Genomic DNA, 10,517 nt, shown 5'->3' on the forward strand with positions numbered 1-10,517 from the left:
AAAAAAGCATAAAGCATCCAGCACACAACATCACAACATCTAGCATCTAGTCCTAAACATTCAGACCGAGGCCTTAATTTAAATTTTGACATCTTGAATTCAAATTATGTGTTTTGCAATTACGATTGTGACAGAAGCCGTTCTGAGAAATCAAGACGCACAACGAGTAGAGTTCTATTGCAATTCGTGATTGTGAAAGACAAAATTTTAATTCAAGATGTCCAAACTCAAATTTATGTCAGTGGCTGTATATTAGTTGTTCCACGTTATGATAACTGACCCCTCTCCCTAATTAGTGCATTTTTTCAGGATATGAAGAGGTTGAAGTGGAATGCAGGCGTAGATATCGTAGAGGAATATGGGGCAAAGTGAAAATTTTCAAGATGAATAAATTGGAAATTTGTTTTGAAAATTAGAATAAATAAAGAAAGAACATTGCATTTTGTTGTAAAACTTGCATTAAAAAAGTGTTTTTTTTTTTTAAATAAATTTTTGGCAGTGAATTTTCGTTTCCAAAAAAAGGTAGAAAATTTTACTTTTTTTTCCCGTGGAGCAAAGTGAAAAATGAAATATTTTTTAAATGAAATGTTTCCTATTCGATTATAAAAAATATTTTTGATCCAATGAATTAGAAAATAAAAAAGTTGCATGAATAAATGAAAAGATACGAAAAAAAAACACGAATAATTAAATAAATGATTAAATTAATGTATGAGGACAAATAAATGGGTGAGTAAAAGAGTGAATGAAAGAATAAATAAGTGAATTACTAAATTAAAGTATGTTAATAAAGAATACGTAAGAGTTTTAATAAATGATGGAATAATTAAACGAAATTAACTATTTAACTTTGTCCCACATTATAGTCTAATTGTACAAAATATTTAACATACAATTAAGTTTAATATTAAATAAATAAATACTGCATAAATTATCAGAAGGTCTCAATTAATATTTCAAATGTTTCTTGTCAAGAACTTTATAATTTAATAATGCCAAAAATAATTTTCGACTTACAACAAAGTATTACAATATGAGTATCAATTTTTGAAAATTGCTTGTATTATTATATTCTATGATTTTCAGACGGAATTTTTTCTTGACTGGAATAGACTACATTTGTTACTACATAGTTAAAATATTACTAGATCGGTGGCACTAAAAGCAGATAAATATCTCACCACTTCACTTTGCCTCATATTCCTCTTCATAATAATAAACGATGAATGTGCGAGACTATAGTTGGGGCAAACCTAACCTGGCAGCATCGTCGCAATGCTGTGATTAGGAACTGAGTAGGCTTTACGATTCTGCCAGGTTAGATTTGTCCCATCAATTATAGATACTTTGTGAACAAAAGAAAACGGGAATTCTCCAGTTCTTAAAGTATTGGGGGATATGATAGAATTGTTGTTGTAGACAATTCCACGGTATACCACAGTACGGTATAACGGGGTTTTGATGTACTTCATTTCTCTTTCAAATTTACTCATTTATATATCAGTGATAAACACCACGGAACATGCTAGAGCAAGAGGTTTCTAATTCATTGTACTGTGATGAATGAATTCGGGAAAAGTAATCTAGGAAATCCAAATTCTGAAACCAAATTTATACATCCCATTCAAAGAAAAGCAGGCCAGTATCGAATAAATCGAATTGGCAAAGTCTAACTAGAAAAGTACTTCAAACTAATGTGCAGTGATCATTTGATTTTTGGAGCCTTTTGAACCACATGAAATATTAGACGGCGTGGTAAAATGAAACATATATCACATTGGCCGCTTTTCAAATTGGAGAATATATTCTTCACATTACCATACTAGGACAATTTTGGAAAGTACGTAACGGAATTGTGATCGTTCTTAATCTTTTAAACCATTTCAGCTCTCTTGTAATTTGTGATTGATGGCGATTAGGATTGATATATTGATAACAACTGATTTTGTGACATGAGAAAATTAACTCTTTTTATCATATATAATGAATAAAAAAAGTTTGAAAAACTGAAAAACGACTACGGCAAAAAACACAAAAAGGTAAGAAACAAGGTAGGTGCTGTTTGATATCAAAGTCTTATTGAGTAAAACAAGCCATTTGATGTATTAGATATTCCTATTTATTTAGTTCTATTGAAATCCTCTGTCACTTTCACATTAATTACATTATAATTCAATTCAAATGCCGTAGTCGTGCGCTAATAATAATACAAAAACTGTAGTTGACAACGCACATAGATATAACACATCAAATGACTTGTTTTACTCTATAAGACGATGATATCAAACAGCACCTACCTTGTTTCTTACCTTTTAGTGTTTTTTGCCGTAGCCGGGTTTTTAGTCTTTTAAACTTTTCTTATTTTCATATTTTCCTTTTTAACCTGTGAAGGATAACAAAATAATAGCGTGAGTAATACACACTAAAAAAGCAAGTATTTTAGTTTGATATACAAAAATGGTAAATTTAATTTATTGCTATTATATCAAACTTATAGAATATTTTAAATATAAAAGATTGATCTTACTTAATAAGACTATAATAGTAATCAACACCAAACTTGTTTCTTACCTTTTGTTCCCTTATTCGGGTTGTTAATAAATTTATTTAAAATCGTGCTAAAAAAATCGGTTAAAATCGATAATTACTTGGTAAAATTGAATGGTCCTATTGTTGAAGTTGTTTAAAATGTAAGCCTATATTACCCGTACCATAATTACGAATTCGCACCTTATTTATCAAAATCGGATAAATAGTTTAGGCGCTACAGTGGAATTTACGTAAACACAAACATTTGTAGACTGCTAAAACCCTAACCCTTTCTTTTGGCTTCGCCGTAGTCGGGTAAAAAAGTACAACTTTCTTTCCTTTTTAGCCTTAAAAAAAAAAACAACCTTTTAAAACAGTTTTTTTTTTAAATTAAGAGATTTCAAAACTCCTCATGCACCACAAAAGTGAGTAACATAATCACAAAAGGCTAAAAACAAACAAGCAACACATTCAAAGAATAGCATAAGACACTAAAACAATTCAAATCCAAAACACAAAACAAAATTCCGAAGAACAGCAAGTCTCTCAGAACTTTTCACTAGATCCGAAAGAACAGGAGGCCAACAATAATGATAATTTTACTAAACTTTTGCCTAATGGTACTTCTGGCTTCATTATGTGGCTTACAGTTCAGTAGAAAATGCTCAAAATCTCCTTTAGCTTCACCACAATTATAAAGTTCATAGTTCACTAACTTGAAGCGAAATAAATAGTTACTGAAGTTACCATGTCCAGTTAATTAACAGAAAGAAAACTGAATTAACAGAAAGTCGGTGGAGAAAAATTTGCTCCTCAAGCGATGAAAGACCGAAACCCTCTTTGTCTATAATGCTTTCAATGGTTGCGTTCGACGAAACTCACCGGTTTACCGGTAAGTAACTGGTTACTAACCGAAGCGTTCTATGATCAACTGGTTACCACAGCGGTTACCATTCTAATAGACCAAGAGCTGACCCCCGAAAACGCGATTTATCTCTTTTATGGCTTGTGGCCGGTTAAAATAATAAAAAAATGCAATTTAAAACTTTGGCTCGAATCCCCCCCACTAATTTTGGGTCACACGGCTGCGGGGGTGGATGAAAGGTCAAAAAAATGAAAAATATCAAAGTGATGAGTTAAATGGCTAAAAACTATATAATAGCATTAAATTAATAAGAAAAAACCCGTAGCGAATTTCCCCCCCCCCCAGCTATGTTGGGGCGAACGTGGTGCCCCCCAGGGGTAAAGTATCGATTATTAAACTTAAAAAAAATGATCAATTTCGTGGGGGGGAATTTTACAGGGTATTAGTTTCATTATTTTCATTGCCAAAAAAAATTCCCCCCCAGTAACTATGGGTCAATTTGTCAAAAAAAAAAATTTTTTTGTTCCTCTTTATTTGGTTCAAGTCGAGTATTATTCGAACTTACGCATGACTGTTTAAGTTGCAAAAAAAAAAAAAAAAAAAAAAAAAAAAAAAAAAAAAACCCCAAAGTTTGAACGTTTTTTCATTAAAAAAAACTCGTAGCAATCCCCCCCACACCTATGGAGGGGGTTGCTACGCGGTGCGCAGTTTTACAACGTGGTGCCCCCCCCCAGGGGTGAATTGTCGATTGATTAAATTAAAAATAAATGATCACTTTCGTGGAGGGAATTTTACAGACTATACATTTAATTGCAAAACAAAATATCTCCTCCTCAGCAATTATAAGTCTACTAGCTGCATTGCCAGGCGTTGCACGGTCTACCTCAAAAATGTACGTGTATTCGGCGTTCCAAGCATTTTATACAATTATATAAATTTTCTCGCTTTCATTACATTTCTTATTGCTGCTCCACTCCTATTAGTCAAAGCGCAATGTTATATAGCCTATAGCCATCTCAATAAATGGACTATTCAACACAAAATGAATTTTTCAGTTCGAACCCGTCGTCCCTGTAGACCAAGAGCTGAGCCCCCAAAACACGGTTTATCTGTTTTATGGCGGGTGGCCGGTTAAAATAATAAAAAAATGTGATTAAAAATTTTGGCTCTAATCCCCCCCCCCCCTCCACCCACTATTTTCGGGTCACACGCTGCATGGGTGGATGAAAGGTCAAAATAAAAGAAAAATATTAACATAAGTGAAATGGCTAAAAATTATATAATAACATTAAATTAATTAAAAAAAACCACGTAGCAAATCTCCCCTCCAGTTATGTTGGGGCGAATGTGGGAGCCCCCCCCCCCGAAGTGAATATCTATTGTTAAAATTAAAAAAAAAAAATCACTTTCGTGGGGTTGGGGATGGGGAACTTTACAGGGTATTTGTTTCATTATTTTGATTTCCAAAAAATCTCCCCCCCCCCCAGTAACTATGGTAAATTTGTCAAAAAAAAAGTTTTTTGTTTCTCTTTATTTGGTCCGAGTCCAGTACTATTCGAACTTTCCCATGACCTCTTAAATTGTAAAAAACAATTGCAATTATTTATTCGGTAAAAAAACACGTAGAAAATCCCCCCCCCCCAGCTATGTTAGGGCGAACTTGTTGCCCCCCAGGATAGAATTATCGATTGATTAAATAAAAAAAAAAGATTACTTTCGTAGAGAGGAGGGATTTTCTCAGAGTTTACATTTGATTGTAGCAGGAAAAAAAATCCCCCCCCCCCCCCAAAAAATGTTTTTAATTTAAATTAGAAATTTTGAAATATTTTTCAGAATGAAAGGAAGCAATTCAGCGTCCGTACATCTGCTTCTACCATTGTGTGCTCAGCATGAAAAGAATGAAGGGGAAAGTATACGCCTGTGATGATTTCTTCTTGCTGTTTCGAGGGCAGTTTCGTCAGTGATCAACTGTAGCCAACACAGTGAAGTCGTTATAGCTGTTGGTTTTTCTTTTCGGAGCACGCTGTACCCGCATCCTTCAACTGAAAACGTAAAAAAATCCTTTTTTCAAAAATATATTTTGATGTTTTTATATTATGAGTGTTTTAAAGGGTAATTTTAAGTGTAGCCAGTCACCAGATAAAAGATAATGTTTTGACAGAAACTTTATTTGAAGGAATAAAAGTTTCAAAGATTCGAAAACACTGAAAACTGAAATTCCGTGATTTAGATTTTTCCGAGTTCTTAACAGAAGCAGATTTATATCATCGAGATTGCAGGAACATTTTTATCAAACTAGATACACTATCACAACCAATATGCTGAAGGTAAATAAATCTATATGAATTTCCAAATTATTATTTTAAAAATTCATTTAACGCATCGGATTAACGCATTAACATTTACAAGTAAAAAAGTCGTTATTGCAATTTTAACATAAAATCACTTTTGTTTGTGAAATAAACTCATAATTACTGGGGTAGGCGGAGATTTTTTTTTTTTTTTTTGCAATTAAAACAATTAAATGTATACTCTAGAGATAATATACTAAATTATCTTTTATCTGGTGGCTGGCTACACTTAAAATTACCCTTTAAAACACTCATAATATAAAAACATCAAAATATATTTTTGAAAAAAGGATTTTTTTTACGTTTTCAGTTTAAGGATGCGGTACAGTGTGCTCCGAAAAGGAAAACCAACAGCTATAACGACTTCACTGTGTTGGCTACAGTTGATCACTGACGAAACTGCCCTCGAAACAGCAAGAAGAAATCATCACAGGCGTATACTTTCCCCTTCATTCTTTTCATGCTGAGCTCACAATGGTAGAAGCAGATGTACGGACGCTGTATTGCTTCCTTTCATTTAGAAAAATATTTCAAAATTTCTAATTTAAATTAAAAGCATTTTTTTTGGGGGGGGGGATTTTTTTTCCTGCTACAATCAAATGTAAACTCTGAGAAAATCCCTCCTCTCTACGAAAGTAATCTTTTTTTTTTTATTTAATCAATCGATAATTCACTCCTGGGGGCAAAAAGTTCGTCCTAACATAGCTGGGGGGGGGGGGGTATTTTCTAAGTGTTTTTTTTACCGAATAAATAATTGCAATTGTTTTTTATAATTTAAGAGGTCATGGGAAAGTTCGAATAGTACTGGACTCGGACCAAATAAAGAGAAACAAAAAACTTTTTTTTTGACAAATTTACCCATAGTTACTGAGTTACTGGGGGGGGGGAGATTTTTTGGAAATCAAAATAATGAAACAAATACCCTGTAAAGTTCCCCATCCCCAACCCCACGAAAGTGATTTTTTTTTTAAATTTTAACAATCGATATTCACTTCTGGGGGGGGGGGGGACCCACATTCGCCCCAACATAGCTGGAGGGGAGATTTGCTACGTGGTTTTTTTTAATTAATTTAATGTTATCATATAATTTTTAGCCATTTCACTTATGTTAATATTTTTCTTTTATTTTGACCTTTCATCCACCCATGCAGCGTGTGACCCGAAAATAGTGGGTGGAGGGGGGGGGGGGCGATTAGAGCCAAAATTTTTAATCACATTTTTTTATTATTTTAACCGGCCACCCGCCATAAAACAGATAAACCGTGTTTTGGGGGCTCAGCTCTTGGTCTACAGGGACGACGGGTTCGAACTGAAAAATTCATTTTGTGTTGAATAGTCCATTTATTGAGAAGGCTATAGGCTATATAACATTGCGCTTTGACTAATAGGAGTGGAGCAGCAATAAGAAATGTAATGAAAGCGAGAAAATTTATATAATTGTATAAAATGCTTGGAACGCCGAATACACGTACATTTTTGAGGTAGACCGTGCAACGCCTGGCAATGCAGCTAGTAGACTTATAATTGCTGAGGAGGAGATATTTTGTTTTGCAATTAAATGTATACTCTGTAAAATTCCCTCCACGAAAGTGATCATTTATTTTTAATTTAATCAATCGACAATTCACCCCTGGGGGGGGGGGGGCACCACGTTGTAAAACTGCGCACCGCGTAGCAACCCCCTCCATAGGTGTGGGGGGGGGAGTTTTTTTTTAATGAAAAAACGTTCAAACTTTGGGGGTTTTTTTTTGCAACTTAAATAGTCATGCGTAAGTTCGAATAATACTCGACTCAAACCAAATAAAGAGGAACAAAAAAAATTTTTTTTTGACAAATTGACCCATAGTTACTGGGGGGGAATTTTTTTTGGCAATCAAAATAATGAAACTAATACCCTGTAAAATTCCCCCCCACGAAAGTGATCATTTTTTTTAAAGTTTAATAATCGATACTTTACCCCTGGGGGGCACCACGTTCGCCCCAACATAGCTGGGGGGGAAATTCGCTACGGGTTTTTTCTTATTAATTTAATGCTATTATATAGTTTTTAGCCATTTAACTCATCACTTTGATATTTTTCATTTTTTTGACCTTTCATCCACCCCCGCAGCCGTGTGACCCAAAATTAGTGGGGGGGATTCGAGCCAAAATTTTAAATTGCATTTTTTTATTATTTTAACCGGCCACAAGCCATAAAAGAGATAAATCGCGTTTTCGGGGGTCAGCTCTTGGTCTATAAGCAGTTGATTGGTTGATTGGAGCACGTGATCATTATCTGTCACGTGATTAACTAACCGGTCGCTCCCGGTCGAGTTCGTCGAACGCAACCAGAGAGGCAAGATATTCCGCATTCCAGTCCGTAACCAGTTTTTTCCCCCGAACTATAATTCCAGTGAGAAAGCGGCATACATCGCAAAAATAACAAGAAGATTTTTTTAAAGACGATAAATAAGACACATCGTTATAAATTTTTTCACTTGAAATATATCGCGGAAGGATAGTCACGGTTATTTGAATACCGTAATTTCATTTCTGAAATATCTCAGTAATGATTTCACTGCCCAATCATATCATCAGAGTTACGTTATTAATTCAAAAAACTGCAACAAATGCACTTTTACATTCTTGAAAACACAAAGGGGCTTCTGATCGCGAACGCTCGTCCAAAGAGTAAGTACTTCGCAATTTTACTTGGTTCACTTCGCGACATAGTCAAGCTTTATACTAAATTGTGAGGGCCCTGCAGCCTGTGGCAGTATCGGTTTCTCTTGCCACTTAAAGGTAACAGAAATGTTTATTTGGAATTTTGATATAGCTAACTGACCCGTGCGAAGCATTCGCGCTTGATAGCTGGAATTCAAAAATCCGAGTTTTTAAGTGTAATTTCTCGAATAACAGCCGAAATGTGACTCGTTTGTTTATTTTGTTTTGCAGATCGAAGTAAAATCTTTTCAAAATGACATCTTGCTAGTGAAGTTTGATGAAGTATTATATTAGTTAGTTCGTACCCACACAAATAAAACACACTTAAGAAATAATATATACTAGGGGCTTGCGAGCTGCAATCGAATTAATCGATTAAAAAGGAAAAATTTCTTTTATAATTTTTGCACTCGAACTAACAGTCATCACATTTTTGGATGACACTTTAAACATCCGAGCTAATGGTCCTCTATTTCGGGATGCTATACATTAAAGCAGTGCTTAATAAAAACGAAGTAAATCGATTTCTTTTTCGACAAAACAACTGCAATGTGAGTTGTATGTTTATATTTTGCCAAAAGCATTGAAAAAAATCTTCAAACTGAAACTTTAATTATAAAGTTTGAGAAAGTTAAAGAAGTCATGATGTTCTTACCAAAAGAAAAAAAAAACACCTTTGAATATGACGGTTTTTAAAATCATTTCAAATGGGACTGAAAGGTTATTTAAAAAAAAAAGTTTCTTTATATTAATTTAGTATTTATACAGAGTTCTTCTCGTACTCTATTTTTGTAATTATTCTTAAAACAAGTAGCATGTACAGTGCAGATCTTCTAAAAACTTAAGCCAAATTTACCCTACCTCACCTGTTTATAGTTAACCAAAGCAACCCTGCGGCTTCCAATATCCTAATGCATTGCATGAAGTAATATCTACTGCACCGGCTCAATCGTGATGATCATTGGCGTTTGATTGGTCTTAGTAACCACGTGATATAGGAACTCCGAGTGATTGGAATTCCACTATGACAAGGTAGCTTGACAGGGATGACTTAGAATAGAATTCCGAATACTATGAGCAAATCCTACATTACGACATCTGTTTGAATCGAATAGTATTATAAATTATTACGAACAATTGAGTTTTTCTCTATGTCCTTTTACGTGGAATGTAAATACTACCGTAAAATGGTACAACTTGGTGGTGCCATTTGACGTTTTTGAAGAATATCTCATTCAATCTCTCTCTTCAACGAATCACTTATTTTACTCAGTACACCTACACGTTTGACCTATTGAAAAATATTTATGACAATGTATGTTTGATTTGAGAGAAGTGTTTTCTTCAAGTGGTACAATGATGTATTCCTGAAGGTTACAGCTGTGTGCCTCACTATTTTTTTTTTTTAAATACATCATATAATCAGCTTAACCAGTTTTAAACTTTTTAGTTGGACACTGGCTAAAAACGCGGGGAACACCGAAACTTTGCATTCAAAAGGGTAAAGAAAGCTGTTGAGACAATCTATATGTGCAGGGACAAGTGTAAATTTTGAAATGTATGAAAGCTTAAAGGACTGAGACATTTCACTAAATGTTATTTTCCTTTATTTAGTTCTATTTTTTTTAAATGATAGTTGGTATCCCAAGCTATAATATTGCTGCATACATTAAAAAAAAAAATCAAAATGGTAACTGTCCCAAGTTAGAGAGCAGGATGCAGTATTTTTTGCTTTATTTTTTGAGGCGCATATCTATGCATATGTACCTTGTCCTAAGGTAAAGTATTTTTTTTTAAAATTAACTACGCCATCCCTTTGTACATATTCAACATTGTTAAATTTAAATGATATTTAGATGATGTTAAAGTACTAAGTTTTTTTTAACAGAATAATTCGTTCAAATTGAAAACATTGATAAATGTGCTGCTAAAGCTGACAGTTCAAAAGTGTCCCAAGTATGGACACTTACTTAAGTGTACGCTCGTTCTATTATAGTAGGGGAGCCCATTATGCTAAATGTGGATTTCCTTGAGTGAAGCGGGGAACTATTGGATTCTGTAGTTTATGT

This window comes from Uloborus diversus, chromosome 9 (genome assembly GCF_026930045.1).
Source record: "Uloborus diversus isolate 005 chromosome 9, Udiv.v.3.1, whole genome shotgun sequence".
Lineage (NCBI taxonomy): Eukaryota > Metazoa > Arthropoda > Arachnida > Araneae > Uloboridae > Uloborus > Uloborus diversus.